The following is a 14,535-nucleotide window of genomic DNA, read 5'->3' as shown; positions in this document are numbered from 1 at the left end:
GGGAGTGTGGAGTAGGAGACAAGAATCCTATTATTCCTCACTTCCATTTGCTTACTGTTTGCTTAAGGCAAATGACTTAAGTTGTGTGTGCATCAGTGTTTATGGACAAGACACCTGTCTTCCTGATCAAACTGCAGTTTCTTTAGTGCCATTCTTTATTCATTCCATTTTCATTTCTTTAGTGGCATTTCTGATTACAGTTTGTTTTTGTAGTAGCTCTGGAATCAGGCTGTTTGTGGGGTGGGGGTTGTTTTATAACTATCCCTAGGTTGAAATCTACATTCATTTTCAGGGGCAATAACTCTTTCCTATCCTAAAGCCTTTCAGTTTTTTCCTTGTTTTCCTTGAAAAGGCCCATCTGCTATGATAGTGGTATCGCTATCCCTGAAACCTCTTGGCCTGCTCTTTTTTTCTTACCCTGTCTATCTCTGGACCTCCTTCTGTAGCTTCCTTGTGCATCTTTGGGACTGGATGGACTGACTGATGGTACTTTAATACAAGATGTTTAAAGTATCAGGTTTCTGGAAAGGCAGCTGTGTGCTCTGGGTGTCTTTGGAATGATGCATCTGAGAAGGTAGCCCATATCAGCTCTATATGATCTTCAGTAGGTGGAGAAATGTCATATTATCAGCTGCATCCCCCTTCCTACCTTTTAAATTACACATGTATCCACTTGTTAGAGTTTTTGTTACTTATAGCTATTTTGCTAATTTTGTATTTCCCTGAAAATAATAATAAAAAAATTCTTATAGGTCATTAGATTATAAATCCAACAGTAGTCAATACAATTATCTTATTTTTTATAAGCTAAATTCTAACTCCTCTCTGCTTTACCATTCTGAGTTCTGTGTTTGCTAAAGTATTCTTGCTAAGTTCCTCTTCCAATGACATCCTCTGAAGTTAGTGGTTTGTTTTTACCCCCAGAACAAGTTGTATAACATGCAAAACTGGAGGAAACATACTTAGCTGCTCTCTTTTACTGTTACTTACCCCCAAGAGCTGGCTTCTGTATCTGGTTTTGCCCTTACTCAAATAGGGTGAAGTGGAAGTAGTTCTGCCATAGCGATGATTGCTATATCAAGAGAGAACAAGAAAACATGCATTGAAAGGCTGTATGGGAGGGCAAGAAAACGGCACGGAACTTAACAAAAGATGTTATAAAGGGAGCCCTTGGAGCACCAACTTTGTATCTTGTAATTCTGATTCTGAAAATTAATTCTAATGTGTTAATCACAGCTTATCAGGCTGCATAGTGGTCATATATTGGTGTTATCACAAATAATAAGACAGCCTCTCTACATAGTCTTGCTGTTTTTAGCACCACAAAGAAGTGCAATTTTTAGTTTTTTTTGCACTTTTCCATTACAGGATTTTGTGTGAATAGTCAAACTTTCCCAAGGTCTAGGAAACATGGCATTTTAAGAAGTATTTCATAGCTGAAAAGATCACTGTTATGCTAGTGTAGTGATTTTGCAGCACTTTGCTCAGTGGAACACATCTGTGGGGAAAAACCATCCAAAGGACATCCTAAGCTCTGCTCCGTAAAGAAGTGCTCAAAATGACATGCAAAGCATTAGGGGATAGAATCAACCCAATACAATCTCAATTTCAGATACAGGGGAAAAAAATGGAAGATGAAACTATTCCCACTAGAAACCTTGTAAATCTTAGAAAATATATAAGTTTTCCTCTTTGACATACATCAAAGGCATAAAACTTGAGAGATTAAAATATGTTTTTAATCTTGGTTTGATGAGCAAAACTTTTGCCATAATATTTATTATGAGAGGCTCAACTTGTGTTGCCTCTTCCCTTTGTTCTGTTTATATATGACTTCCTTTCTTGCAAAAAAGTAGGAAGTATCGCTTTCACAAAGCTGAAGGATATTGCAATGGTTTGTTCATTTAAGCTGACTCGTAGGCCCACGTGGCAGGCACAAACTTTTCTTTTATTGTCCTGGGTCCCAGAGGAAGAGCAATGCTTTTCTGATGGCTTCCCATGAATGCCTTTCATTTGTGGAGGAGTTTCACTGGCTTATGCTGACTGTACAAAGATCAAACGGGCAGGAAAATTGTGGTTTTGAGAAAGTTAGCCAAGATATTTGTTATTTTCTCAGAAGTTTTTCTTTTCCAACCCTGTTTTTTAAGGACAGTATTAGGACAATTAGTTGTAGTGACAGACGGAAAAAAGAGCTTGATGCATCGTTTTCTGTTTAACTTTCAAGTGCTTTCTTGGTTATTAGAAAATTTGTCAGCGTATATTATGAAAATGCTAACCATAATTGCAGTCCTTCTTTATTGCATTTGGAATCATTGACATCCAAAATTAAGTTTGGAAAATAATGTTGTGGCTTCTTGGTCCTGCAATTGCATCAATACTGGGACCATGTGCCCAGAGTTTTGCTGAAATCACCCAGGTTTTGCCTGGGCACAAAGGTCTGTCAAATATATTTGATTATAGGATCTGACCTATTGAAGTCTCTTTTGTTTCAGGAATGGTGTTTTTTTTCCAGCTTTCTTCATAAAGACTTCAATTTTGCTTAGCTGTTAGTAAATGTAAGTGCTGGAATGAGATGTGCAGACCACAACATCTTTTTAACTGCAGTAATGGCATGTTTTGCTAGCAATACACAGTTTTCATTGTGTTGCTCATACAAAACCTCATGTTTTTCCTACAAATTTAGGTTTTGGTGAAGGATTATTCCAATAAAGCTGAAATGGCTTAGGTTTCTGAAGTAAAACACATAGCATCTTTAGAGGTCAGATGTAGCTGGAACTTGAACAGCTGTACAACATGCATCCTAGATTGTTTTTAATTGTCTTCCCTTTCTCTAACAGCAGTGATTCTTGTTTATGTTGTCAAGAACCTTTCTACCAAGTACAAGCAGACCATACTTTAAGGTCACATGCTTAACCCTACTGCACGGTCACAATGTAAATGGGTACCCTTTGTTTTCGTTAATGTATGAGGGGTGGATGCAAGGCAAGGCTGTTCACAAGGCTGAAATAACTTGTTGTAAATGTGTCTTAAAGAAAGCATATTTTGTCTCCATACCACAGTTGTTTAGCATTACTCTTGTGCATCCAACCAGCAGCCAGTTTGGTAATTGATTTTGTGTCATTTTGTTCTTTTGACCTGTGATGCTTTCTTTGAATTCACATCAAATAATAAAAACCAAAGGTTTTCCTCCTTCCTAACACCCTGCAAGTGGTAAACAAAGCTTGAACTGGTTTGTTTTTTTCCTTTACATGGCAGTTTACCAGTTGCTGTTAATGTATTGCTGTTAAGGGGTAAGGTTGACTTCGTTTTAAAAATAAATAAATAAATTCAAAATAATGCTTAGTGTTTTTTAACCAGTTGAAAAATGAATAAAACATATCTTTTTGAAATGATTTCAAGAGATTTCAGCAAGCTTTGTGCTTTTCTATCTCTAGTTACAGGTATGAAGGAAAGATGCAGTTGAAATCTTTTGGGTTGTTTTGGTTTTGATTATCTGGAATTGGCCCTGGATCCAGGGTTGTTTGGAGATTTCAATTTGAATTACCATTAGCATATGTGATTGACATCTGCAGTTGGTGTTGTAGGCCAGAGATGTTGAAGTTATGCTTTTAAATGTTATGCTTTACTGTGTCGAAAATCAAGATGATTTGTTGGATTTCTTCATTTTGGTTGTTAACTTTTGTTAATTTGTTAGTTTGAACTGTTAATTTAATGTCATTCATGTCTACTTTTGAGACACATGGATTTATACCAGTGTATAAACGTGCGTAAGCCAACACAGGTTGTATATATGTGGGTATCCAATGTGAAGAGTTTGACCAAAGAAGGTTGTATGCTGTGATTTGTGTTTGTACCGGCTGATCAAGGCAAGGGTAGGCTGCAACTGCAAAAGGCTGAAGCAACAGCACAAGCTTATCACAGCAAGTTACTGTTCTGTGTATACTGCGAGTTGTCAGTTAGTATGAATGGCACCTTGTGGGCTCTCAAATGGTTATCAAGACAGAAAATGGTGTTTTGTTTATTTTTGCTGTTTTACGTGGTTTTCTGGGATGTGACTTTTTAATGTGAGTTAGGTTCACAGTATTGTGTTCCTGTGTTTTAAATCAGATGAGCCCTAAAATGTGCTTTGGTATACCTCAAAAATTGCATAGTAACATCTTAAAAACTTAAAATGGAAATAAATAAATAAAAAAAAACAAAACAAGAAAAACACCCATGCTAACCCACCAATTCTGTTGTCAAAATATTGAAGAAAGACACATTTTTTTAAATGAAATTAATTGTTTTCGCCTTTAAAAAGAGAAATATCTCTATGTACTATATGGACAGTTTGAGTTATTGTTCATATAGGCTATTCCTCTTTTTTGTGAGCTCCAAATACTGTGAAATGTGATTTGTCCTGCCGTGCTGTGATAATGCAGAATGTGAAGTGGGCAGTAATAGTGCTGGAGATGTGGAGCTGTAGTAGAACTGGTCAGGGTGCCTTCCTAAGACAGAACTTCTGCTATGAGAGAATAGACATCAAGCTTTCCAACTTTTCCCAGTGGTGATGGTGTAATTTGTGAGCATATCGTGCAGGTGACCCAGGTGCTGAATGATGTATTCAGAGAGTAATTGTCGAGCATATACTGGTCATACTGTTTGTTTTCTTTGTTAGGTGTACAAATCTTACGATAAAGTTAATCTTCCCCCAATGAAATGATATTTCACTCATGAAAATTGTTTGAGTCATAATTTTCGATAAGTATTGAAATGTTCAAATACTTGTCTATTCAAGCTATTAAACCTCTCTTAAGTGTTTATCTATAAAAAGTGAATGTTCATGATAAATGGACATGACCAAATCATAAAATTTATAGTCCAGTTAACTGAAAATTAACTGAAAATATTTAAGAAATAAAAGTATTTTGATTTTGGTGGTTGTTGTGCTTTTAATACACTAGAAAGGGACAAAATAAATGTTAAAATTTTCTAAATTGATTTATTTTTCCCTTGAGTCACTTCCTCATTCTATCCTTGTGTGTATCCTTATATTTGTTGGGTTAATTAGTTGATAATCTGCCTTTTAAGGATGAAAAATGAACCTTTTATTTCCTTTCTCCTGAGGAGATAAATTAATTACAGAGAGCTTTATTGCTCCTTTCCTCAGAGTGCAAAAGAGAGCAAAAATCCTTCCCCAAATTCACAATGAAGTGAAAGCAAACCCATGTGAGAAGGAGACCAGGGAATACCAGTGGTAGAAAAGTAGTGCTTTAATAGCAGAAACTATTGGCATGCTGGTACTTGTCATTTGCTCCAGTGTCTCATCTCTCTGATGGAAGGAAAACACGGGCAAAATCCAAACATAACTCCATCAAAACAGCATAATCAATAGTTGGTCATGGTTTGCATTAACCGGTTTTATAGTGTGTGGGTTTTACAGATGCATTGTGCTCAGAAGAGCTCCCATCCCATGGCCTGGTAGAAATCAGTCTGTGCACAGCCCCTCGGAGGACAAGCACAGCAGAACTGAGCCTGCAGGTGTGCTTTGTCTACTGTGTGTGTGCCTGCACTGGGAGCACACTCCTGAGTGGGACGCACACTCAGAACAAGGCTGAGTGAACTTTGCATTTAATTTGTTTGTTTTAGCAGGTGGTTCTTGTTCTGGTAAAAAGTATAGGTTTCTTCTGAGCCAAGAAATCCATAAATTTGAGTAGACACTATAAAGAAGCAGTACCTTGTTATAGAGAACTGTTACCTTAATTAGTGACTTATATGTACCTGGACTACTGAATTCATTTTGCAGTTTTCTCAAGTGTAAATTTGTGTTGCCTATTACAAAGGAAATTATTGTCCATGTATGTTATGGTGGAATGTGTATCACAAGATGATACAGCTTTATGCTCTGTTGGGTCAGGATGGAGTGTGTGAGAATTTGTTCCTACACATGTTCTAAGCGCAAGAGAAGGAATCAATTTATTCTGTATCTGAGACAGTGACCACACGTGGTTTGGGTGACTGATGAGGGCTAACTCAGAAAACTTGCTTGTATGTAGTAAGTAAGGTAAGTGCTCCAACAAGGAGCACCTTGTTGGTTCCTTTTTTGTGTTTGTTTTGCTTAAATTTTCTGCTGTGTTGCATTTGTATCCTTGCGCTGCACACCCTCGATGGCACGCTGTCACCATTTGCAGGGCTGTATAAGAAGTGCCATTCTTTTAAACCAACAAAATGGGAGGAGCACAGGAGGTTAGATCAGTGGTCTACTGTTTGGTTGAGGGGCAGAAATCACAGCTTGGAAAGAAGTATATTTCCATGCACTGTTGTCAAGATCAGCCTGCAGCAATTAATGGTACCGTCCTTCTTGCTGCTTGACAAAATCCTATTCCCCATGCATTACATGAATAAGAATAAGATGCCAGGTTTTGTTATTTTATTGTCTGTGCTCTTTCCAGGGGCATGCTCTGATTTCTTTTTCTGTCCCTTTTGCCTTGACAGCAAGTATGTACTGCTGCCCCTTACATGAATATGAATGTTAAATCTATATGAAGGTGTGCTGTGGTGCTACTGGGGGTACTGAAATTATTACTTGTGCTAAATGTGGGAAAACTTCATTTTGTAAACAAATTGGTGAGAGTCCCGTTATCATGGGGTGATTCATAGACATGGTACCTTTCCTACTGTGAGAAGGATAAAGGCACTGAATGCATATGTCACTGGAAGGTATGTGGTTATCTTGCATGTGTACTGAATTGCTACTCAGCTATACCATGTGTCCTAGATAAAACATGCCCACAGGCACTTCTGGACATACGTGGCTCAGCTTTTCGTTTGGTTGTAGCTAGCAGTTTCTTCAATTAGCTATATTTAACTCGTTCTGTAACTTAAATCTCTGTACTTGAAATTATTTCAATAGAACTATTGGCACCAAGAATATGTCCCAAATATTTGCAAGTTTTTTTTACAAGCAATTGCGCTAAAAAGTATTGTGGTAAGGCAGTAGGTGGTTTATGGCCACAGGTGGTGACTTCAGTCGTGTTCAGTGAATATGAGTGTTCAAGGCATTTCCACATGAAATACATCCTGAGATCAGTTCAAGGAAATCAGTGATATGGCAGGTTGCACTTTTAGCACTAGCACTGAGAGCTGCAAGCAAAAATGTGATCGTGACTTCTGTGTAGCTTACCATATTGAGGCTTCAGTATAAATCAGATGAGTCCGAACAAAGTCTTGCTTACCCTACAGAATTATTTCACTGGAATCAATAAAATTATATGAGGGTTCAATTCCAACTAGTATTCATCTCAACTAGACTTCATAGGTTTAGTGAGATGGCATTACCCACTTCAGGCTTTGAAGCCCATAGTTTTTCCTTCTTTTGTCCCTAAGCATCTGTTGATGTTAGCTTTGACATGCTAAGAAAATTACACTTCTTTGGAGTTTTTCAGCAGGTAAGATCATTTATATGATCCATGCTCAGAACTGTTAATAATTGGTGGTGAAAACTGTTCTCTTGCTGAGCAACCTCATGCAGGTTGTACCCAGCGTGATTCAGTACTGCAGGTGTGAGCTGTCCCAAGAGCTCATCAGTGGAGTGTCTGGTATGGAATCTTAGCTCAACTGATTTCAGCGATAGTGAATAATCACTGAAGCATATACTACTGTGCAGTTCTTCAGAACTTAAGTGTTCAGCGTAACTACTGTTTGCGTGTGAACAAAATGGGAGAAAGGGAGGTGTATACAAAGGAGTGAATTATTACAAAGAGCACTTTCTGCTTCAGTTCTTGTTCAGAAAACATATGTTCAGCCATGCAGGCAACAGTTGGGGTAAAGACACACTGTAGGTTTGGAAACAAAAGGCATGTTCTTTTCTTGCATTCACAATGTTTTCAAACATATTCACTTGTTAGGGACTAGCCTGTCAGCTGGATCTTCTTGCAAGCCTGATTTCTTTTTCCTGACTTCTTTCAAAAGCTTTTTCCCCCCAAATGTTTTACACTTCATATAATCCACTATGCATGGTAGGCCTGCTTCTGTCTTTGTGCTATTGACGATTCAGACGGAGGTGGAGGGGCCGTGCTCTGGGAGAATGTGGCTAAAGGGTAACCTTTCACTCACCCATACATCTGAAGGTGCTAAGCCACTCTTATTCCAAGCACTGTGAGTGGGTCAGTTGCTCTTTCTTGATGAGATGAGTTACACTTCTCCTTTAGAGTGCTGCCAAACTGGTTAGTGCAGCAAAAAAGATTTTGAAAGTGCTGTTCATTATACTTTTTTTTCCCCAGACTTTCAGATTATCATTGTAACTGCATTGAATCATCATGTAAAGTAAGTTCCCTCCCTGCTGGAAATTCATTCAATTTTGTTATGCCAGAAAAACCTTAAGCTGCTTCATCATAGTATTGTTTCAATGCTTTTTTTTTTTCCTTTTTGTATTTTTCCAAATATGTAACTCAAGACTACAATTCAGATAGATCTATATAGGCATAAAAATAATGCTTGTTTCCTTTCTTGTGTAGGAATAAGCTCTGCCTAGTTTAATTTATGACCTTTAAACTCATATAAGTCCAAAATGTACTGCTTTAGCTCCACAGGTATAGTTAAATGGTACAAGTTTCTGGTACAGACAAGACCTAAAGTTTTTATGGAAATGTCTAAGTGATCTACTCTCTGTAGGTTTTTCTAGGTCAAACTACTCATCTATCAAGTCAGGTATTCATCCTTTGTTGTCAGCAGTGAATACCTCAAAGAGAGACAGAGCTTCCTACATTTTAATGCGTGTAGGTTTGTTGTATTTAGAGCTTAAGCATATGTCGAACTTCAAGCGTTCTACTCTATAATTGGGTTGTGCACTTGCTTAGTTCAGATGTGCTTAAGTGCGTCCGCTAATTGCGTGCTACTAAGTATAATGGTAGAAAAGAATCTGCTGTTTAGCAATGGTTTCCAACCAGAAACTTGAGACTTTTTCCTTTTATTCTACAAAATAGTAATAATAAAAAAAAATGTTTATAAGATTCCCTGTTCTTTTATAGTTTATTCAAATTCAGTCATAGCATTTGACCCAAAGACGAACAATTTTAGTATTAGAAGTATTCTATCTACTTTAGCATCCTTTTTGACTCTTGAATAACTTAATTCTTGTGGGAATTCCTTGATTTCTTGTCTTAGAATATGTCAATGCTATATGTAGGAGTTTAAAAAACAAAAATGGTTGTGAAGTGTTATGCCAGCTTGTGGTTTATTCACGTCATGTATTGTGTTGGTGTACTAATAGTGTTAGCTGAGTTTATTGGTCTGGGAAATTACCACTAATATGTCCAATGATTAGGGTTTCCCACATAAGGTCTTTCAGAGCATGAGGATAATTTAGACAACTAAAAAATCCACAGCCAAGAAAACTCTATGTAAATATTTTCTAATGGAAGGTGCCAGCAAATGAATCCTTGCCAGCATACGTCAAAACTGCCAAAAGATCTGTGAGGATAGGGATTAACTTTTTAGCACTGTCATCTTAAAAGCCTTGACAGGGAAACATTATTTAAACATTTTTCTTGACTGAATATGACTGCAGAGATGGTAACAGTAGATAAAACTTATATAAAGTAGTTAATGATAGTGACACGTATTCTGAGTCTGCAGCTTTTTCTTTTCATTGAGCTCTGTCAGATGTCCCTGAGAATACTACAGTTTTAAAATAAATTGGCCTTCCTTCTCAAATGAAATTTGATGATTTGTCTCCAGTCTGATGAAAGAAAGCACACGCTGCTATATTGCCTTCTTTCAGGAATTTTTTGTTTTGTTTTATAGGCTCTTTAAAGGTAAATTATGTTTTAGGTGTTGCACTGACTTCTCCGACTCTCAGGAAGAAAACAGTTAATAATAATTTCTTCCCTTTCAGCTCCCGTGAGCCTACCTTTACTGTACAGTTTGCCTATAACAGCTAGTAAGGGTAGAATGTACTGAATCTTAAACAAATCTATTAGGATCACGATGGCAAGAAACTGGGAAAATGGCAGGAAAATACGAACAATGATTTTGTAAACCCTCCAAAGGTCAGAAAAAGGCTTTCAGTAAGTATGCAGAGGCTAGAAATCAAATCCCATTTCCTATCATAAGAAACCAGTTGTTTTAGCAGCAGTGGTTAATGTACTGTATGTGAAAGATTTAAGACTAGTTGGAAAGCTTTGCTTCTGTTTTATTAGGCTGCTATTGAAAAGCCAACAGCATAACTTCAACTAGGTGCTTTGAGATTTCTTAATGGGCTGTCAAGGGCAAGACACCAGGTCTGTGCTATACTAGCTCTTTCCTGTACATTAAAACAACAGGGGCCAAATGATCATATACAGAAGTATGAATTACTTGATGCTTTCTCTGTTCCATATGGTCAGCCATGTCTTTGGCAATTAATCATGTACAGAATCAGTTGAGTGCTCTCTGAAGCATTGAAGTCAACATTTAGTTGTACCTGTGCCAGTGGGGGCAGTGGGGGTTGCAAGCGTAAAATAGCAGGATGAGGAGCTGCTGGCGCCGAAGCTGGAGCAGCTGGCTTCTATAAACAACACTTTTTTCCTTTTTTTCCTTTTTTCTTTTTTTTCTTTGACAAACATGAGCCATTTTTCAATATCATCCAAAACATGAGGTTGCTGAGTGAAACTGTGATATCTGGCATAGTGGATTAATAAGCAAAAGGCAAAGAATTGGATTTAAAGTGTCCAAATTGCCGGGTGATAACTTAAACCATACTGGGTACTTGCACATATCAGTGAAAATGGGTGCATTTACTCATATTTTAACTTAGAAAAAATAATAATAAAAAATTAAAAGTAAAGAAGAAATGAGCAGTGGTTTGTAAGCAATTACTAGCTTTTTTATGGCAAGGAAGTTATGACATGTTAAATTAACATGGCTTAATGGATTTCAGGTTCTATTTTCTCTAAAAGGCATGTTGTTCTGGTTTTGCAGACTTCCATCAGGGAATTTTTTTTTACACTAACAATAACATAAAGTCACAAAAATAATGAGAAACCAAAAGACTAAAAAGTAAAATAAAAATCAGGCCTGTTTACACATCTCAAACTTAATGCTTTTCCTTCTTGCATTAGTTATTGGCTACTGAGAGATGACAGCGATATTGAAGTAGAATTGATTAATAAAGATTCAGAAGCCCTATCCTATTTAAACTCATGATGAGTAATTTCCATCTTAACTCAAAGTGAAAAGAATTTGTTTGTTGACCCAATAAAGTGGGTCCAAAAGATGAACTGTCCCAAGTGCCTCTTTAACTTCAGTTTAGACTGAGGGCTAGTTTGTTTGACAGGATATTAGGCTTCATGTCTAGAGCTGTATGTTTCTAACCTTGAGAGGTCTCTGTTGAAGGGGGGAGAATGAAACTTTAAAAGACTAAGAAGGTACCAGTGTGGTTGTTGGAGTGTTTAGAGGCTCCTCTTTTGTTTAATTAGGTTTGTTGGTTTTTTTTTCATTGGTAGTGGCTTATTTACTTTCAAACAAAGATTCTTCTGCTATGTATGAAGGAAAGTCTATTTGTAATCTTGTTATAATAGCTATAATGTTAATAAAAGGCATCCTAAGATGAGTAATAAGACATGATTACAAGAGTTTCTGTTCATTCCCATGTCACTGATATGTTTTGTCAGTGGGAATGAGATGAATATGATAGCAGTCTATTAAAGTCTTGTCTATTGCCTTTCTAACATAATAAAAAATATGCCCTGTTGGTTGCTGCCAGGCATGTCAGTAGAGCAGTAGATTTATTGCCACTGTGCCAGGAAGAAGTTAAAGGATATAATTTGCTGAGCAATCTGTAATGTATGAGACTATTGCCAGCTGCTTTAGATATGTCTATCTATATATTTATATCTATTTATCTATATACATATATAATGTGCTTATATGGGCTTGGTTTTCTTGAGAGGTGGGTTTTTATTTTTAAGACTGTGCCATTTAGGAATTACAAAGGAAATGCCCTTACTGCATTAGTAGATCTGTAAGATGTGTTTGTAAATGTTAGCAGTAGTGCTTGCTGAGGAGACGTGCTGACCAATGGGATGAGAAGCTGCTTCCCTCTAGTGATAAGCAATTTGCTTAATCTCATTTCTTAGGTTGTCCAGGATATGTTTTTGCTAGCTCAGGAAGCAGAAGAAAGAAAGTTTCAACGATCTGTAAACATTACCACCCTCAAGAATCTCAGTGAGCCCAAAGATGAGATAAGACAGGCTGTAGGGCTGGTTGTGCTATTTGTTTATTCTGCTGTCCTGTGGTCCCAAGTGTTCTGAACAGCACTGAGCTGGTGCAGAGTCCAGAGCAGCAGTGTGAAGGCTTCACTCAGCATCGTGCACAGGGGGCCTCTGCAGACAATTATCTGTCATTAAAGAGCATTAAAAGAATTGAGACACGGGGTCAGATTTTCTTTGATGAGATGTGCAACTATAGGGATGTTCAAAAGAAGGTCATTCCTGCCCTTTAGAGCAGGGTGGTATTGGCTGGGTTTCTGTTGGATTTTTATCAGCGTTGATGTGAGGAAATGGCTTTCCCAGCTGATAAGATCTTTGACCGAGTTTCTTGAACCCTTGACCTTTATCAGTCAAGGTATATATTGAATCCCCTTGTTAAAAATAAATCCTGAAACAAGTTACATGGGGAAAAATATATTTATTTCAAAGGAGGATGTTTTATAATTTTACCCAGAGTGCTGCTTTATTTTATACAATTTGGGACTTTTACTGAGACAGTAAGAATGGCAAGTTATTAAGAAATGTCTCTGTAAAAGCTACATATCAAACTCTGCACTCGCATTCCAGGTAACCTTACTGCCCTTAGCACTTGTAGGAAACAAGTAAATCAGTTAAATTGCTATGTATGGTTGTTGTGTGTTGCCTAATAGCACTATTTCACCCTTGAGGTAGCCACAGCGTGCTCACAGGGCTCACTAAAGAAGCGTTTATGATGTCTGTGTCAATCCATGTTTGACTTTTGTCTCTGTGCATCAGAACTGAAAGGTGTTAGTGGAAGTCTGGTGCAATATAATTGTTCTCTCAACAATAATTAAAGAATGCTTAGTTCCCAGGTGTAGCTGTGGGTGTGGGGGATTCAGCACCAAAGTGACAGTTTTGCTGGGCTGTCAGCATTTTTACAAAAGCATTAAGAGACTGAAACTTGGGAGAAGCAATCACCCATCTTTGCAGACTCCACTGGCATCCTCTTCTCTTCAGGAACCACCAGTTCCCTATGATCTGTGCTTTGCACTGATTTAGGGGATCTTGACATCTGTTGTCTGCAGATAACTGTACTTCCAGATGTGTCAGGCAGAACACGTTAGTCTTTGTGGCCTTTCTGCAGTCTTGGAGAGAAATAAACTTATCCTATCTCCAGCTTTCCCATCACCTGGGGATTTCCCTATTCTACTGTGATTAGTACAGCCACCCAAAAATTCTGACAGGGAAGTCCTAGTGCGCTGTGCCCTGGTAGTATGGCGAGTGCTATTGTACAGAGGTAAGCTCAACTATAATGCTGCATCAAAAATCTTAGAATAGGGAAGATATAGCCTTAATGGGCGTGTTTATTCAGAACAATAAGGAAAGTTCATTTTCATCTCCTGAAGAATGTACACACCTTATCTCCTGTGAGTACGTTGTGAAGACCTGTGCAGTTGCTGCAGATGAGCAGGGCTGTGGAAGTTGGCAGGTACTAGAGCTTGTGGAAAAGACGTTGTAGGTCAGTGCAAGGGAAACCCAGGTCAGAGAATCTTATCTGAAAATACTCTGGCTTTTTGTTTGCTTTGTAATGTCATAGCAGGGTCAAGAATGTGGTCTGTACAAAGTTATGGACATTGGGTACATTTTTTGTTTGTTTTTTTTTGGTGTGCGTGTGAGATGGTGTTTATTTTTATTTGGATGGAGTTTTTTGTGTGTGTGATTTTCTTTGCCTTTTGGAACGCCAACTAAAAGAAATGGGAGGAGAAGGAAAAGGTAGATGCTTTGTGGTCTTTGTCGTCTGATGTTGGTGAAATGCTTTTCTTTCTATGTGAATCCTGGTATGCTTATCTTTTGGAATCCTTGTCGTGGTTCCAATGTTGCTGCTACTTTACATAGAGTAAGTCCATAATATGCATATTCCATCTTTTGGGTAAAAGATGGATTTTCCTGTTTTGGCAACCTAAAGGTAACAGTGGTTTATATTACAGAATCCTTGGAGGAATCTGTATGTGTACGTTGGGGCCAGGCAGACTCTGAAGGGAACTGTATGCTGTGATGGTTGCTCATGTTGTTCCCTTAAGAGAGGCCATGCTGGAGGTAGCGGTTAAAGCTATCAGTGATATTTGAGTTTCAAACCTGCCCAGGTTTGAAATGTAATTTTAACTTCCTTTTCTTTGGGGTAAAAAAAAAAAACTAGGTTGGTGTAAGCATTCTGCCGATTTAGGCCCATCCTTCCCAAAAGCATTTTGGTACTTTGGTCTGTTTGTAAAACATGCTAACGAAGATTAGAGCATCAAAAATAAATGGTAATCGATGGCTGATTAAGGTGAGAAAGGGAAATACATTA

The 14,535-nt window shown here is 37.8% G+C and overlaps 1 protein-coding gene across 7 annotated transcripts in view; it reads left to right on the top strand.

Annotated features, from left to right (window-relative positions):
• FTO (FTO alpha-ketoglutarate dependent dioxygenase) overlaps positions 1–14,535 on the top strand; it is a 216,744-nt gene that overhangs the window by 76,655 nt on the left and 125,554 nt on the right. The window lies entirely within an intron of this gene.

Source organism: Coturnix japonica, chromosome 6 (assembly GCF_054131305.1).
Source record: "Coturnix japonica strain WE chromosome 6, WE-NBRP24, whole genome shotgun sequence".
Taxonomy (NCBI): Eukaryota; Metazoa; Chordata; class Aves; order Galliformes; family Phasianidae; genus Coturnix; species Coturnix japonica.
This window is presented reverse-complemented; position numbering and strand designations above follow the sequence as displayed.